Source organism: Gorilla gorilla, chromosome 13, assembly GCF_029281585.2.
Source record: "Gorilla gorilla gorilla isolate KB3781 chromosome 13, NHGRI_mGorGor1-v2.1_pri, whole genome shotgun sequence".
In the NCBI taxonomy this organism is placed as follows: Eukaryota; Metazoa; Chordata; class Mammalia; order Primates; family Hominidae; genus Gorilla; species Gorilla gorilla.
Window position 1 is genome coordinate 118,100,412 of NC_073237.2, and position 14,179 is coordinate 118,114,590.

Sequence of the window (14,179 nt, forward strand, 5' to 3'; positions counted from 1 at the left end):
TGAGAAGGTGGCGGGGACAGCAGTGAGCAAAGAAGTGTGGGAGGACCCAGCCGGCCCAGGATGTTGAGGAGGGGAGGGCCAGGGAGGGGCCTGAATGTTCTCTGTCCACAGCGTAGGTTTACCAGCAGCAGCTGACCCAGTGGATCTCAGCCTGGAGATTCGGATTCAGGAGCGCCGATAGGCCCCCCACAATGATCTTTCCCAGCTCTCTGAGCCCTCTCCACCCACTCTCTGGAAGGCTTGCTCACTGTGCCCTGTCACGTTTTTGGACTGAATGCTGAGTCTGTTGACCCTGTGTTCCCCCCGTCAGCCCCTTTCCTTAACCCAGTCTCTCTGGGTCCACGGCCCCTAAATAAGAGTATCCTGGAGCCTGGCTTACCTCAAGTGTTTTTCCCAGAGCAGAACTAGACTTCCTTTACACCAAGGGTATTTCTCTGGAAGGCTCCTTTATGTGTTTGGCTTCTGGAGAAGTTTGAGATGTTTTACACAATATTTTGGTGGCCAGGAGCTCTAACCCTCACCCCCAACAACCCTGCCCCAAGACTTTTTGCTGGCTCTGGGGAGGGTTCAGAATGCATCGGCTTGAGGGTGCAGGGTTGGCATACACAGCTGGAGATAACATAATGTCTGCTAGACGCCTGGTGGGTTTCAGTGTCTGTTGAATGAATGGCACTCAGATATTTGAGTTTGGGGTTCCCAGTTGCTTTGTTAAATGCTTTTCCTGGTTAACCAGTGTTTTTACATCTGTTATCTGCAGGGGATAGTGTATTACCTCATTTTATACATGAGGAAACTGAGACTCAGGAAAGTAAAAGGATTTGTCCAGGGTTCCACAGTTGCTAAATGACACAACCAGAATTGGAGCCTGAGCCTGCAAAACCCCCAAAGTGGGCCTCTTCTTACTGACTAATCCTGGGGGTGAGGTAGTAAGGGTGGAGGGTAGTAAGGGAGGTAGTAAGGCACCCAGGTCTCCTACTACCTCTCAAGAATAGTGGCCAGATGTTCTGCCAGGGCTCCAAGGCATTCCTTCTGCCTCCCACCCACCTGTTTCCTCTGATGCTCGACACCCCCTCCTCTCCCCACATGCGCACCAGATGCATTCGGCTCCAGGAAGATAGGATGAGGCAAGCCTTGAACCTTGTTGAACCTTGGGGATGCTTGCGGCAAAGCCTGTAGCTTTTGGGGAGGCTGTTTCTGCAACAGGCATGTAGGATGGCCCTATGGCTGATGCAGAACTCCCCATAGGTAAGGTGAGCTCAGCCGGATCACATGCCATGACCACACGTGAGCATGGAAGACAAACCCAGAGAGGTCTGGAGGCAGGGCCCCTTCCGGAGAGGCAAAGCCACTTATGCTGCCTCCTGACAGCCTGTGTGGCTTTAGGCTCTTGCTTCCCTCCTGCTCTGCCCCTCCTACTCACCCAGCAGACTTGCTTAGTCTGGGCTTGGGTAGCCGAGCCAGGTTGTTTTCAGGCCTCAAAGGATTTGGGCCACAGCCCAGCCTTTCTCAGTGTTTCTCACCTTCTGTCCTTGTCTCCTTATGGGACGGAGCAGGCATCTGGAAGGTGGCAGAGGGGTGGTCCTGCCTGGAAATCACTGAGGGTCCTTTTATAGAAAGAAACAGGCTGAGAGAAAGAAATGACTTGGCCACAGTCACTACCCAAGAGGCTAGTTTCCTGTTTGTGCCTCCAGCTATCCTGGGGCAGCTTCCTTCACCCCAGCTGAAAGCGGGCTTTTGTTACGCGCTCACTCTCAGCCAGGCTTTGTTCTGTATCCTCTCGGCAATCGCATGAGGTAAATAATATTATGTCCATTTTTGAGGAGGAAACAGAGAGGCCTAGGGAGGTGACTTAACCTGTCTAAGACCACACAGGTTACAAGTGGCAGAGTCCAGGTTTGAACATAGCCTGGCTTCAGAGCTCATTTTCTTTACCATCAGGCTACACATTCTGAAACTTATTTGGCTTCCAGGCATCACAGAAACAGAGTGAGGGTGCTAAATCCTTGAATGACTCAGCCCCTGTGGAGTTGGACCTGAAGACGCCTCCTGGCCTTGGCTTTTCTGACCAAAGATAGCCACACTGGGCAGGGCACGGTGGCTCACGCCTATAATCCCAGCACTTTGGGAGGCCAAGGTGGGTGGATCACCTGAGGTCAGGAATTTGAAACCAGCCTGACCAACATGGTGAAACCCCGTCTCTACTAAAAAAATACAAAATTAGCCAGGTGTGGTGGCCCATGCCTGTAATCCTAGCTGCTCGGGAGGCTGAGGCAAGACAATCACTTGAACCCGGGAGGCAGAGGTTGCAGTGAGCTGAGATTGCGCCGTTGCACTCCAGCCTGGGCAACAAGTGTGAAACTCCATCTCAAAAAAAGAAGATAGCCACACAGCACCTACTGTGGGCCCAGCCACTCCAGGTGCCAGAATGGCCCACGCTTCTCTGAGGGTACCGTAGACCAGGTGCTGAGACGCAGACAGTCAAGTCTGTCTTCCCTTCCTCTCCCCATCCCACTCCTATTCCAGTAACTAGGCAGGCCCTGCCCACCCTTGCCCCAGGAGAAGCTCCACTCTTGTGGACAGTGGAAGGGCCTTGGCCAGCTTGCCTGAGTCCTGGGCTTGGAAGGACGGTTGCCCCCATCTGCCTTGGTTCCCTGCACCTGCCTTTTCTTCCACGCATCCTCCCTCTGACTGCCCGCTTTTCTCTGCTTTCACCTTCCCCTAGTGTTCCTCTCCTTTCGTGTTGTGTCAGAAGCCATGATTTCCAGTCTTCTCATCTGGAAGATGAAGGAAAAGATAGACCCGACCCCACAGGGTTCTGAGGCTCAAACTGAAAGCCTGGTGGTGGGGCACCTGTGACAGGTGAGACTCCTCATCTCGCCCCCTTCTTTCTTCATCATGAAGAAGAGACACTGGAGGATGTGGAGCAGTTGGGGCCTGTGATCCAGGTGGGATGGAGCAGTCAGGGCCTCGTGGAGGGAGCAGGTGGGAGGAATACTCTGGCTGGGATGGACCTCACGGGGTGTGGCCCAGCTTTGCAGCTGACTTGCATGAAGTCCAGGTGAGCTGGGGAGCCCTTGCACCCTCAGCTTCCTCATCTGAAAGATGGGGCAATGGTAATGCCTGTCTGTGGAGTGGTGAGGAACAAATGAGACTGGGCCACAAAGTACCCAGTGCTGTGCCCAGCACATAGTGCCCAAAGAGGGCTGCTATCCCATCTCTTATTCCTGAGGTTTAGCTTCCTTGTTTTGTTTTTGAGCTCTTTGGGACCTTCGTGGACTTTGAATTTTTACTATTGTTCATTGTGTCTAAAATCTTCCTCAGAAGCCGAGGGCCTCTAACCTGATCATGAATTTTGGAGTTTCGTTTTTTGTTTTTTTTTTCTTTCCTGTTTCCTGTATAGGAAAAAGGGACCTGTACCTTTAAGACCCCAGCAGGCCCAAGTAGGACACTGGCCCTTTAAAAGCACATTACAGAGAGTTGGAACATAGCCTTTGTTGAACTAGCCATGATTAGTCCCAGCGGACAGGGCTGGAGTGGCATGTCTGGGAGCAGGGCGGGGCTAGGCTGGCCGGGGCCAGCCAGGAGCAGCGGACAGCAGGAAGGCTCGCCCGGCCACTCGGCTTCCCGAGCCTGGTGGCTATGCTGAGGGATGGTGAGTGGCCTGAGCGGAGCTTAGAACAAGAGAGGCTGGGAAAGCCAGGAGGGAGGCAGCCTCAGAGCCCAGGGAGACCTGAATGAGCTGGGCGTCAGCAGACACCCTCAGTGAATGACTGTCACAGGAGCTGGTCCCAGGAGGGACTCCAGAGCACCCTGGGATGCCGTCTCTGCCCCTCTACGCAGACATCCACTGCCGGCCCAGAATGTAGAAACGGTTAGGAGGGACCTGCGAAAAAGCGGGACACCAAGAAGAGCACTGTTGCTGTTTTTAGTTTTTAAAATAAGAGGAAGCCCAGTGTGAGTTGCTCTGTCCCCCAGGCGCGGTGTCCCCTGTGGTGTGCTCCGTTGAGAACTGGGAAATGCCAGGGACTGCTGACAAGTTTTCTGAGCTGAGGAGCTTGGCCTTTGCTCTGAGTGGCCGAACCTTTGGCTGGCTGGGTGGGGCTGCACTGGGGTTTGGGGGCCATGGTATCTCTGCCCTAGCTCCTCAGCAGAACTTTGTTTTTTCTTCTCCCTTCCTGCTTCCACTCCCTAGTCCATGGGGCCCAGGCCCACTGGGTGGGGTGGAGGCGGGTGGGAGACTGGGAAGACTGTGTCTGGGCCAGGAGTGTGTTTTGGCTCTGCTTGAATATTTGAAACAGTTGTCAGAAGCCAGATCACTTTGGTGTGGTAGCGTCTTTACTGGGCAAGTACCCATTTCTGAAAAAAAGTCAGAGGAAGGATTGGGCCTGTTACAGCCAAGTCTCAGTGCAGGTTGGTCCTAACCGCCTTCATTGCCACGGCTGGGGGTGGATGAGACTGCCTGCCAGTAGGTGTCCTCACTGTTTTACAGACAGCCACCCAGGAGGTGACAAAGGCAGGGCTCAGTACATTTCTGGTGACCCAGGCTTCCTGTAGTTACTTAAAAGTTGGTGCATTTGGTCATAGGATTTTTGTAGGTTTGGTGAAAACCTGAGGCATTGACGGGCAGTGAAGAGAGTTTGGAGTTAGAGCCGAAGTGCCAGGTGTCCTGTTCCACCCTTGTGCCTGTGAATCATGACCTCAGGCAAGCTGTTTGACCTCTCTGAGCCTCTGCTTCAGAGCAGAGGGCGTGTGCATAGGCGCAAACCCTGGAGGGAGTTGTCAGTTCTGGGGGAGGCTTTGTGGAGGTGGTGGCCTTTGAGCCAGGCGTAGACGGATAGGCTGCTGGAGTGCAACCCCTTGAGCAGAGGCGTGCAGTTTAGCATGATGAGCCAGATAGGGCCAAGCAGGGCTGGCATGGCTGGGTTGGGACCTGGAAACGTACCTTGGGAAGCTGGATTTTAAGTATGTTGCTTTCTCAGTTGGAATCCTGTGGGCCAGGTGGCAGATGACAGGGCTAGCTTAGCCTGGAGTCAGCCAGTGTGGAATGTGGGGGAAGAGGGCAGACGGTGAAGTCTGACACACTGGCCTTGGGAAGCCCCTGGAGGTGTCAGAGCCTCATTCTTTGCTGCAGTTAGCTGCGTGAGGGTCAGAGGTGCAGAGACAGCTCTACGTGCCCTTCCCAGGTATGTGGGCTCACTGTGGTGTGGTGGGTGAGCAGGTACTTGAGAGCCACAGGTGGCTTTGGTGCATGGTCACTAGCAGCAGGAGGAACTCAGCAGCCACACTCCTGGTTTTCTTTGACATGGTTTCTGAGTTTCTGCCCGTGCCAGTGGCCTGGAACCCTGTGGCTTACTGACAGCCACTTTCCTGCTGTCTTGCTGCTGCTGAACACTCCTGGTTGTCTCCTGCTAGTTACAGCCTGAGAAGCAGCTGCTCTGGTGCCCCATGCAGACTTCCAGACCTCAGGCTTTGGGAGGAATGGGCAGCTGACATCCCTAGGCCCATAGCCCCACATGCTCCTGCAGACATAGTGGAGGCGCTCAGTGGCTGTGCTGGTGGCTGGATCAACTCTGCCCAGGATTGGGGCGGGGTGGGGGTGGGGGGTGGGGTGCCTTAGCATGATACATCTTCAGCAAATTGTGCCACGAGGCAAGGGCAACCCACTTAACGGGGTAGGATGCTGAGGTGCAGGAGAGGCCCATCCGAGGTCCACACTCCTTTGGCCCAGTGCTCCTTCCCTTCACATCTTCACCTCTTCTGTCTCTCTGAGCTCAAGCTGCCAACAAGGAGGGAGCCTCTGTCCCAAATGGTGGCTGGAATTGAAGAGATAGCTGAGCTGGAGTGACCACTGGGGCTGGAGTCTAGGGTGCCAGCATGTGTTCGTAGATTTGTCCATCTCTTCTTAAATGGGGGTCTTTCAGATTCCTGCTTAAAACGGCCTGTACTCTGGAGCCTGCTCTTGAGGTAAGGGGGTAGAGCAGGTGAGGTGGTCTGGGGTCAGTTGGCAGAGGGGCTTTTTGAGAGCTCAGCTGTGGGGGGAGAGTCAGGAAGGATCTGCTGGGCAGAGTGAGAGACAGATCTTGGAAATGTCCTGGGCCCAGGAAGAAGCCAGGAGCATCCAGAGAAGTGCTGGCAGGAAGGGCGTGCGGGAAGGGACAGAATGCCCCGGGAAGGCAGTCTCAGCCCAGCCTGGATGGTCATGGGGGCAGCCAGGGCTGGTTACTGAGGCTGTGTATGGAGAGCTCGCTGCAGGTCAGTTGAGCCCTACAGCCAAAGGTGGTGGTGTCCCTGTTTTCCAGATGAGAAAACTGAGGCACACAGGTTAATTAATTTGACCAAAGTCACAGAGTTTTGTGTGTGTGTTTTTAAGGAACCATGCCTGCTTACCACCTTCAACCAGCATAGTGCCAGGAGCTGGGGCTCTGCGGACAAATGGCTGGTCCTTAGTTGAGGCAGGAAACCTGACCCTCAAGGATGAGGGAAGGAGGCCATCCCTAGATCACCCCAACATGAATGGCCCACCTGGTCCCAGGAAGTAACGTGGCATGGCGCCCAGGTCTTGGGTGGAGGAGATGAGATGGAAGAAGATGCTGCCTCTGCCCCCGCATTCTAGGGGGGGCCCAGCATGAGCTAAGGAGGGCTTCCTGGATGTGGAGAGCTGGGAGGAATTAGATAAGCCAGAGGGGAAGCACTTCCTGGAGAATGGAAATACTCGCTTTTCAGCTAATTTATTCTTTTGTTTCATTATCATTTCCCACTTGGGTCTTTCATCCCCAGGGCCCTGAGGTGGCTGTTGGAGGTATTTATGGTCCCGGGTGGGGTGCAGGGACCAGTTAGAAACCAGTCCCACTCAGGCCATGATGCATGGGTGTGTTCACATGTGAGGAGGAGCCAGGCACAGACTGAGCTCAAGGAGAGGGAACGCATGGGTCGGGGCCTTGAAACATTCTCAGGAGTGGTGCCGAGTGGAGAGATGGGGGAGGGCAGTGGGCTAGCATGTTTGTGGTGGGCTCTAGAGCTTGGGAGCTTCAGAGTTGCTGCAGTTGTGGCTGGGGTTGGAGCCCCAGGTGCTGTGCAGGGAGGTTGGGCTCTTTTCCTGGGGCAGGGGGTAGGGGGACTGTCACTCTCCCTAAACTTTCTGAGCGGCCAGGCTAAGCCTGATAGTTTTTCCTACAGGCCAGGGAGGGCTGCAGGGTTGTCCCTGCTCAGAAGCAAGAGGGGCAGGGGCAGCTAGTCCGCAGCTCACTTCTGATTTGCCCACCACTCACCCTCGTCAATGAGTGTTCCTTAGATGCTCTTCTTTTTTTTTTTTTTTTTTTTTTCCCTGAGACAGAGTCTCGCTCTGTCGCCCAGGCTGGAGTGCAGTGGCGCTATCTTGGCTCACTGCAAGCTCCACCTCTCAGGTTCACACCATTCTCCTGCCTCAGCCTCCCGAGTAGCTGGGACTACAGGCGCCCGCCATCACGCCCGGCTAATTTTTTGTATTTTTAGTAGAGATGGGGTTTCACCGTGTTAGCCAGGATGGTCTCGATCTCCTGACCTCATGATCCACCCGCCTCGGCCTCCCAAAGTGCTGGGATTACAGGCGTGAGCCACCACGCCCGGCCTAGATGCTCTTGTTTTGAAATTCAGGGCACTTCGCTGTTCTGCTGAGGTTTATGAATGTTTAAAAACTGCTTTGCGGTCCCCAAAGTAATTTGACAAGTCTGACAGCTATTGATTAAAAACCCGAAATTATTCAGGCTGCAGGATGACTTGGGGGATTAGATGGAAAGTTTTTTGTTTCTTCTCTCTCTCTCTGCACCCCTCCTCCCCCGCAAAAAAAAAAAAAAAAAAAAAAAAAAAAGAAAGAAATAAGATGTGGAAAGGTAAATGTGTTCCTGAATGTTTTTTGAAAACTCCATTAGGCTTGCACAGTTTATACGGGGAGAGGATGTTGAAGGCTGCCTCTCATTCAGGAGCCAGTACCAGCGCCCTCTCGAATCCCTGGTCTCTCCGGAGCTTTGGCCCAAGTCAACCCAGGCAGCAGTGAGATGTTGCTATTACATTATTACAGGTGATGGTAGTGGTGTTGGTAGCGGTTGTGATAGTTTATGGTCCCTTATGTTCTAGGGAGTTGACGTAGGATTTTTGTGGCTTTCTCTGAAGTAGCTCAGCGTGTGAGGAAATGGCACCTAGAAGGGGGAGGAAACTCGTTCAGGGTCTGTGATAGACCTTAGATACAGCTGGGATAGAGACCAAAGACTCCTTGAGGGAGAGGAACGGGCCATTGCTGGGGTGCTGGGCTGATTGGATGCCTGGCCTCCAGGCCTGACTCACTGTGAGGTAGGTGCCAAGAGTGTCCTGCAGAGGGTGACCAGGCCGTTAGAACCCCAGCTTTCATTTCTGGACCATGTGACCTAGCCAAGCCACTCCCTGTCTCTAAGCCTCAGTTTCCTCTTTAGAGAACGTCCTAAAGCTTCCATTGAGCCTTTTGGATTAACTGGCTCATGTATTGCCCCATGAGCCAGGGCTTGTGGGACCTGAGCTTAAATACCCACTCTCCCTTTCTTCTGGGGCAGTGCTGCCTTTTGTGCAGAGTTGTTGGGAGAAGGCCATGAGACGATGTTTGTACTTTGGTAAGAACACCTGCAACTGACACATGGTAGGTGCTTAGTAAGTGGCTGTTAGGTCCAGGCTGCCACAGTGTCATTCATTTAGTCAGCCTATATTGGGCACCACGGGACACCAGGCCTCACAGCAAGCATGAGCTGTCCCATCCTCCTGTTTTGGTTGCAGGATGTGGACCCTCCTCTGCCAGCTCAGCCCTGTGATGTGGGGGGAAGCACAGGCTCCCAGGGGTGAGGGCAGAAGGCCACGTGTCTCCCTGTCTCACAGCCCAGGGCGTTCTGTGTGTATGGGGGCGTCACAACTGGGTCTTGGTGACTGCTAGGACCTACCCCTTACCTTGGCCTGAGGGAACCCTGGGTTGAGAGGGACCACGCCTCTGGGCCCTGTCATCCCTGGAAGACTTCCCAGGCAGGGCAGCCAACCTTTCTGCCTTTTTAGGACAGGCTCTGTCTCCCCAGGGCCCTGGGAGCCACCAGGCGGCTGCATTCCTCTCCTCTCCCCTGGGATCCCAGCTGGGCCAGGAGTGAGCACTGGCCTTCTGAGCAGCCGGTTCCCAGGCCAGCGGGGCAAGGCTGGGCTTGGGGAGAGAGTTCTGCTGGACATGCTAGGCAGGGCGCTGCCCTGTTTATGTCCTGCTGTTTGATTCCCAGCAGGTCAGTGCATTCATTGTGACCATGTCCAGACTCTCTTTTTTTCCAGTGTGGGCAGACGCTTCTAGCACAGCCTCTGGACCTGCCTGGCTATGACAGGCAGAAGCATGATTGGCATGTTCTGACCTGATGAGGCCTAGAGAGTCTGCTGAAGTCCTGACTGCAGAACCATCAGGTCCTGCCAGCCTTTGGGTGGGCACCAACTCTGTGGAGACAAACCTTGTCCAGGATTTCTCTTCCTTCCAGACCTGGTTGGGGTAGTGGACAGTGGCTTGGGACCACACAGGCTGGTGGGCTGGAGACTGGGGCTGGAGATGGCTGTGCATGGGAGTCCCAGGCAGAGGGGCTAAAGGGGCCTCCTCACGGGGGTCTACTGCCCACTGCTAGGCACACCTTCTTCTCCTTTCATTTCGCCTCAGGAAATGAAGGGCTTTTTAAAGAAATTTGAGGCATCCCAGAGCATTTGGGCAGATATGATTGATCCCCATTTTGCAGATGGGGAAAACTGAGGCATGGAGAACGTAAAGAGTTTGAGTCGTCACGGGACAGGAACAGGAAACAGCCTGGGAAGTCCATATCTTGTCACTCCAAATTGTCAAAAGTGTGACCTATCCCAGAAATGTCAGCCTTGATAGCAGCGTGTGCATTGTTCACCAGTGTTGTTCATGGCTGTGTCTCCAGCTCCTGACATCGTGGCTGGCAATCAGGTGGGCGAATGGAACAGACCAAAGAGGCATGAACAGTTACGAGCAATGGATGGGAGTCACTGACACCCCTGCCCTCCTGAGCCTCCCGCCTGCATGGTCTCGTTTGATCCTTAGAGCAACCCATGAGGAAGGTGTGTCGTTATCCTCACTACGGATGGGGAAACTGAGTCCTAGAGAGTCGAATGACTTAAAGTATCCAAGGTTGTATATTTCATAAGGAATAGAGACTCAGTTTGCTCTACAGCCAGGCACCCTTGACACTAGGCCCTCTGTCCTCCTGCCCGCTCGCAGCTGCAGGTGGATTTCTGTAGCATTCACTTGTGTGTGCGCGCGCGTGTGTGTGTGTTTAATCCCAGGGCCCACTGCACTGCCTGCCTTTGTGTACTGCCCAGCCCATTACCCTGGCAGCCCTAGCCATGCAGCATGTCTTAAAGGGGCCCCCCGGCTCCTGCTTGCACACATTCAGAGACAGGGAGCCCACTCTCTCTAAAACCAGACGAGCCTGGCCCATTCAAGGACAGCTGTGACTGAGCTGGAAGTGGCCTCTCCTGGTCCCAGCCTTGCCCTTTGGGGCCACACAGGGCAGCTCCCTCTGAGCTTTCGAGATTTGGAGGGTGACCCTGAGCCCCTTATTTTCCGACCAAACAATCCCACTCTCAATTCCCCCCACCCAGTAGTTGGGAACACCCTTGCTATGTCAAGTAGGGATTTTTAATTACTGTAAGTTTTGGTTTGGGGTCCTTTCCCTCCTTGGGATAATGAGTTTGCTGAGCTTCTGTGTCACTGACCTTTTAAGAGAAAAAAGGATCAGAGTTGAAAAACAGCTTGTGGGTTGGCTGGAACGCTATCAGATAAGGCTAGGCCCCAGGAGCCAGGACAGTGTCCCCATTGTTCTGCCACCAGCCCTCACAATGAGCTGCTGTTGGGCCCTGGCACTGTCTCTCATAGCAGCTCCCCGTGCCTTGTGCCCACGTTTCCTGGGCCCTGGGCAGGGGCTGCCCCATCCCTGTATCCCCCAGTCCTTCCTTCCCCACCTGGAGTGAGTGGGTCACAGCTAGTGGGTTAGCTGGCTGTGGACCTTTCCCTGCTGCCCGGCTGCTGTGGACCTTTCCCTGCTGCCCGGCTGCTGTGGACCTTTCCCCCTGCCCAGCTGCTATGGACCTTTCCCTGCTGCCCAGCTGCTGTGGGCCACCCCTGGACGATGGAAAGGCCATGCCAAGGCTGGTGCAGTTAGTCTTGAACTCCACTGAACTGGGTTCACATCTGACTCGGCCACTTGCTATGCATGTGATCTTGGGCAGGTCACCTCAACTTTCTAGGTGCACCTTTTTAGTCCTGACAGGATTGTCACGAGAATTAAGTGGAACAGGTGGGAGATTGTGGCCCTGAGCCGGGCTTAGGTAGCGTAGTGTGAGCTGTCTGTCTGGAGAGACCAGGGACCACTTTGTGGTGGTGACATTGGGCTGGCCCTTGAAAACTGAGGAAGGACTTTGTTTGGCAAAGAAGTGGAGGGAGAGGCAGAATGGACAGGCTCAGGAGACTGCTTGGACATGGACCCCTGGAGGATAAGAGTTTGCAGCTTTGTCAGGAAGTAGCTGGGGAGGAGAGTCCAGGTCACTTGTGCGAGGGGCCTTTCAGGAGGGCTCGGACACCAGCTTGAGGCATCTGGGACTTGATTATCTTACAGGCCATGAGGCGAGAAAGGAGGGACAGGAGTGAGGCCATGCCAGGCGGAGTGGCTTGTTCAGTGGAGGGTGCTGCTTTGGTCTAGACAGGAGAAGGCCAGTGGAACTCCCATTCCCCTCTGCCCTCCCATGCCCTGGCCAAGCTCCTCTGTAGCAGCGGAGTCCAGGGCAGGTCACCCTAGCCATGGCCTTGGCTGTCCCGTGTGTGACCTGGGTGTCATGGTGCCACCTCCTTCCTGGGAGCAGTAAGGATTCCATGCCATGGAGGATAGGTAAAGGGTCTCTAGTCCCTGGAGCGCTGTCATGGGGCTAGTGATCTGCCATGTTTAGAAGGGTCTCGGCTGGGGCCGTGGGGAGCAGTGTGCAGCCACAGAGGGTAGGATGAGCCTCCTAACCTTGAGAGGGGTGGGGGAAGCGGCCCATACTTGGACAGAGCAAGGGCAGGGGCATTTCCCGGAGACTCTGGAATGAACATTGGAATGCTGCTCTTGGGACTCGGCCTTGAACAGGCAGCTGCCCTGACGACCCACCCTCAGGCCTTCTTTGTCCCTCCTCCAAGGGAACAACCACGTCACCAGGGTTTGCAGGCTGAGGGAGGACTATCCTTATCCCCACTGACCTCCCGTTCCCTCTGAGCTTAGCTGACCTTGGCTGCTGGCGTGTTGGGGTTTTGGTCCAGGAACTCTAAGGCTCTGGACCTTGGAGCCAGCCAGACCCAACTCTACCCACAAGGAGCCCCCTGTCTGACAAGGAGCCAGTTCTGTGACAGACCTTCCCAGCACAGCCTGGATATGGCTGTCTGCCCAGGGAGCCCAGGAAGGCTTCAGGGAAGAAGGGGCACTGAAGCTGGGTGCTGAAGGTTGGGTAGGAAGGGGAAGGACAGCATGTGCCTGGGGCCCTGCCTGAGACTCCTGCTTCCTGGGATGGAGGGGCCCAGCAGGCAGGCCGCTGCGAGAGTGGGCCTGGTCAGGTGGAGCAGGGAGGTAGATGCCAGCCAGTGGCTCAGAGTGCCAAGTTCTGGGGCTGGCATTGAATCCCGTGTGGTCTCAAGAGGGGATCTCTTCACCCCCACAACTCAAAGGGCTGGGAAATACCTCCCCGTGAAGGCGCTGTCTTCACAGCACTTTCAGCATGTGCCGGCTGCCAGTGTTTTCTGGGTGAAGCAAGCCTCCTTCCTCCTTTTTCAGATGAGGAAATGGACCCAAGAGGTTTGGGTGTCGCAGCAACACTAGATCAAAGATGGGATGCTGGGGCACATCTCTTGCCCTCCCTGGCAGGCCTCAGTTTCTCCCCTGTAAAGCGGGGTGAGGTCAGCATCTGCCTCTTGGGCTCGTGGAGATTCTGTGAGGTGACTTGTGTGGTGGTTCATGTGACGCATGGCCCAAGGTAAGCCCGGCCTGGGGACGCCAGCTCCACCCTGGTGAGAGGCAGGCAGTGTGGAGCCCACGCCCTGGTTTGAGACCTGCTTCTGTAGGTAGTAGAGGTGCCACATCCTGGCAGGGTTGTTGTAAGAAGTAGCTCAGACCTGGGCCGTGGAAGTGATTTGCAGGGGTGGAATCCCCATGTGAAGGCATTTTGCCCTCCTTGGTGCCACCTCGCCTAGGAGACCAAAGCTCTAGTCTCCAAGGACCACAAGAGGTCAGAGGGGAAAGCCGTCATGAGACTAAGCTAGGCACAGGGTCGGGAGGGTGCTGTGGGCCATGCAATTGGGCCACCTTCTCTTCCACCCCAGCCTTGGGCAGCAGAGAGGGACTTGACCCAGGGCTGGGGGACGGCAGAAGCCCTGAATACAGGGGCATCAGCCCCCAGATACCACACCACATAGGGCAGCTGGGGGCATGGCTCCTGGACTGACCTGGTTCCCATCCCAGCAGGGGGCCTTGGGCGGCTCAAGTAACTGCTCCTCCCTGAGCCTGTCATACCTTTCTGTAAAATGGGTAGATGAATACTTCTGGCAGGGCTGTGTGCTGTTGAAATATGAAAAAGGGATGTGCAAGTGACCAGCTGGGCGCTCACCCTGTGCTGACTAGAGGTGGGTGCCTACAAGCATCCCTTCCTGGGAGTGGAATGGGAGTGAGGTAGAGACCAGTGCCTGCTCCCCTCCTTTCACCTGAGCGTCCCGGGTAGGGAAGCTGAGCCTATCCCTGCCCCTTTGGAGCCTGGGCAGTCTTTGGTACCCATCTTCTGCCCTGCCTCTAATGCGCTGCTTCCCTAGCCTGGCAAGGCAGAGGCTGGAGGTGAAAAAGGAGGTGGCCCAACAATGCCAGCATGGGATGAAGCCAGGGTAGGGAAGAAGCCTGCCTTGGGTGACTGATGGAGCCAGCAGTCCCTGCTGTGAAGTGGCCAGGGACTGCTGCAGGCACAGGACAGGGCTGGCTTCCCAGAGAGGTGGTTCTTGGGCCTTGAATTGGTCCTGCTGGGTTCAGGAAGTGACCAAATGACCATTTTTCCTTCCTTAGCCCCCTCATCTTATCAGCTACCACCATGGGCACACCCTGGCAGGGTCACAGCAGACCAGCTCCCTCTG

At 55.2% G+C, this 14,179-nt stretch overlaps 1 protein-coding gene across 14 annotated transcripts in view; it reads left to right on the forward strand.

The window, feature by feature from the left end:
• Positions 1 to 14,179, forward strand: part of DAB2IP (DAB2 interacting protein) — a 218,262-nt gene that overhangs the window by 172,793 nt on the left and 31,290 nt on the right. The window contains exon 1 of one of the 14 annotated variants that reach the window (XM_031014443.3): positions 2,753 to 2,859. The exons of 12 other annotated variants lie outside the window; for them this stretch is intronic. The gene's annotated coding sequence lies outside the window, so the exon portion shown is untranslated. Of the gene's footprint in view, positions 1 to 2,752; positions 2,860 to 3,394; positions 3,653 to 14,179 lie in introns of those variants that run through there. One more of the 14 variants, XM_055351831.2, reaches the window with a different exon arrangement.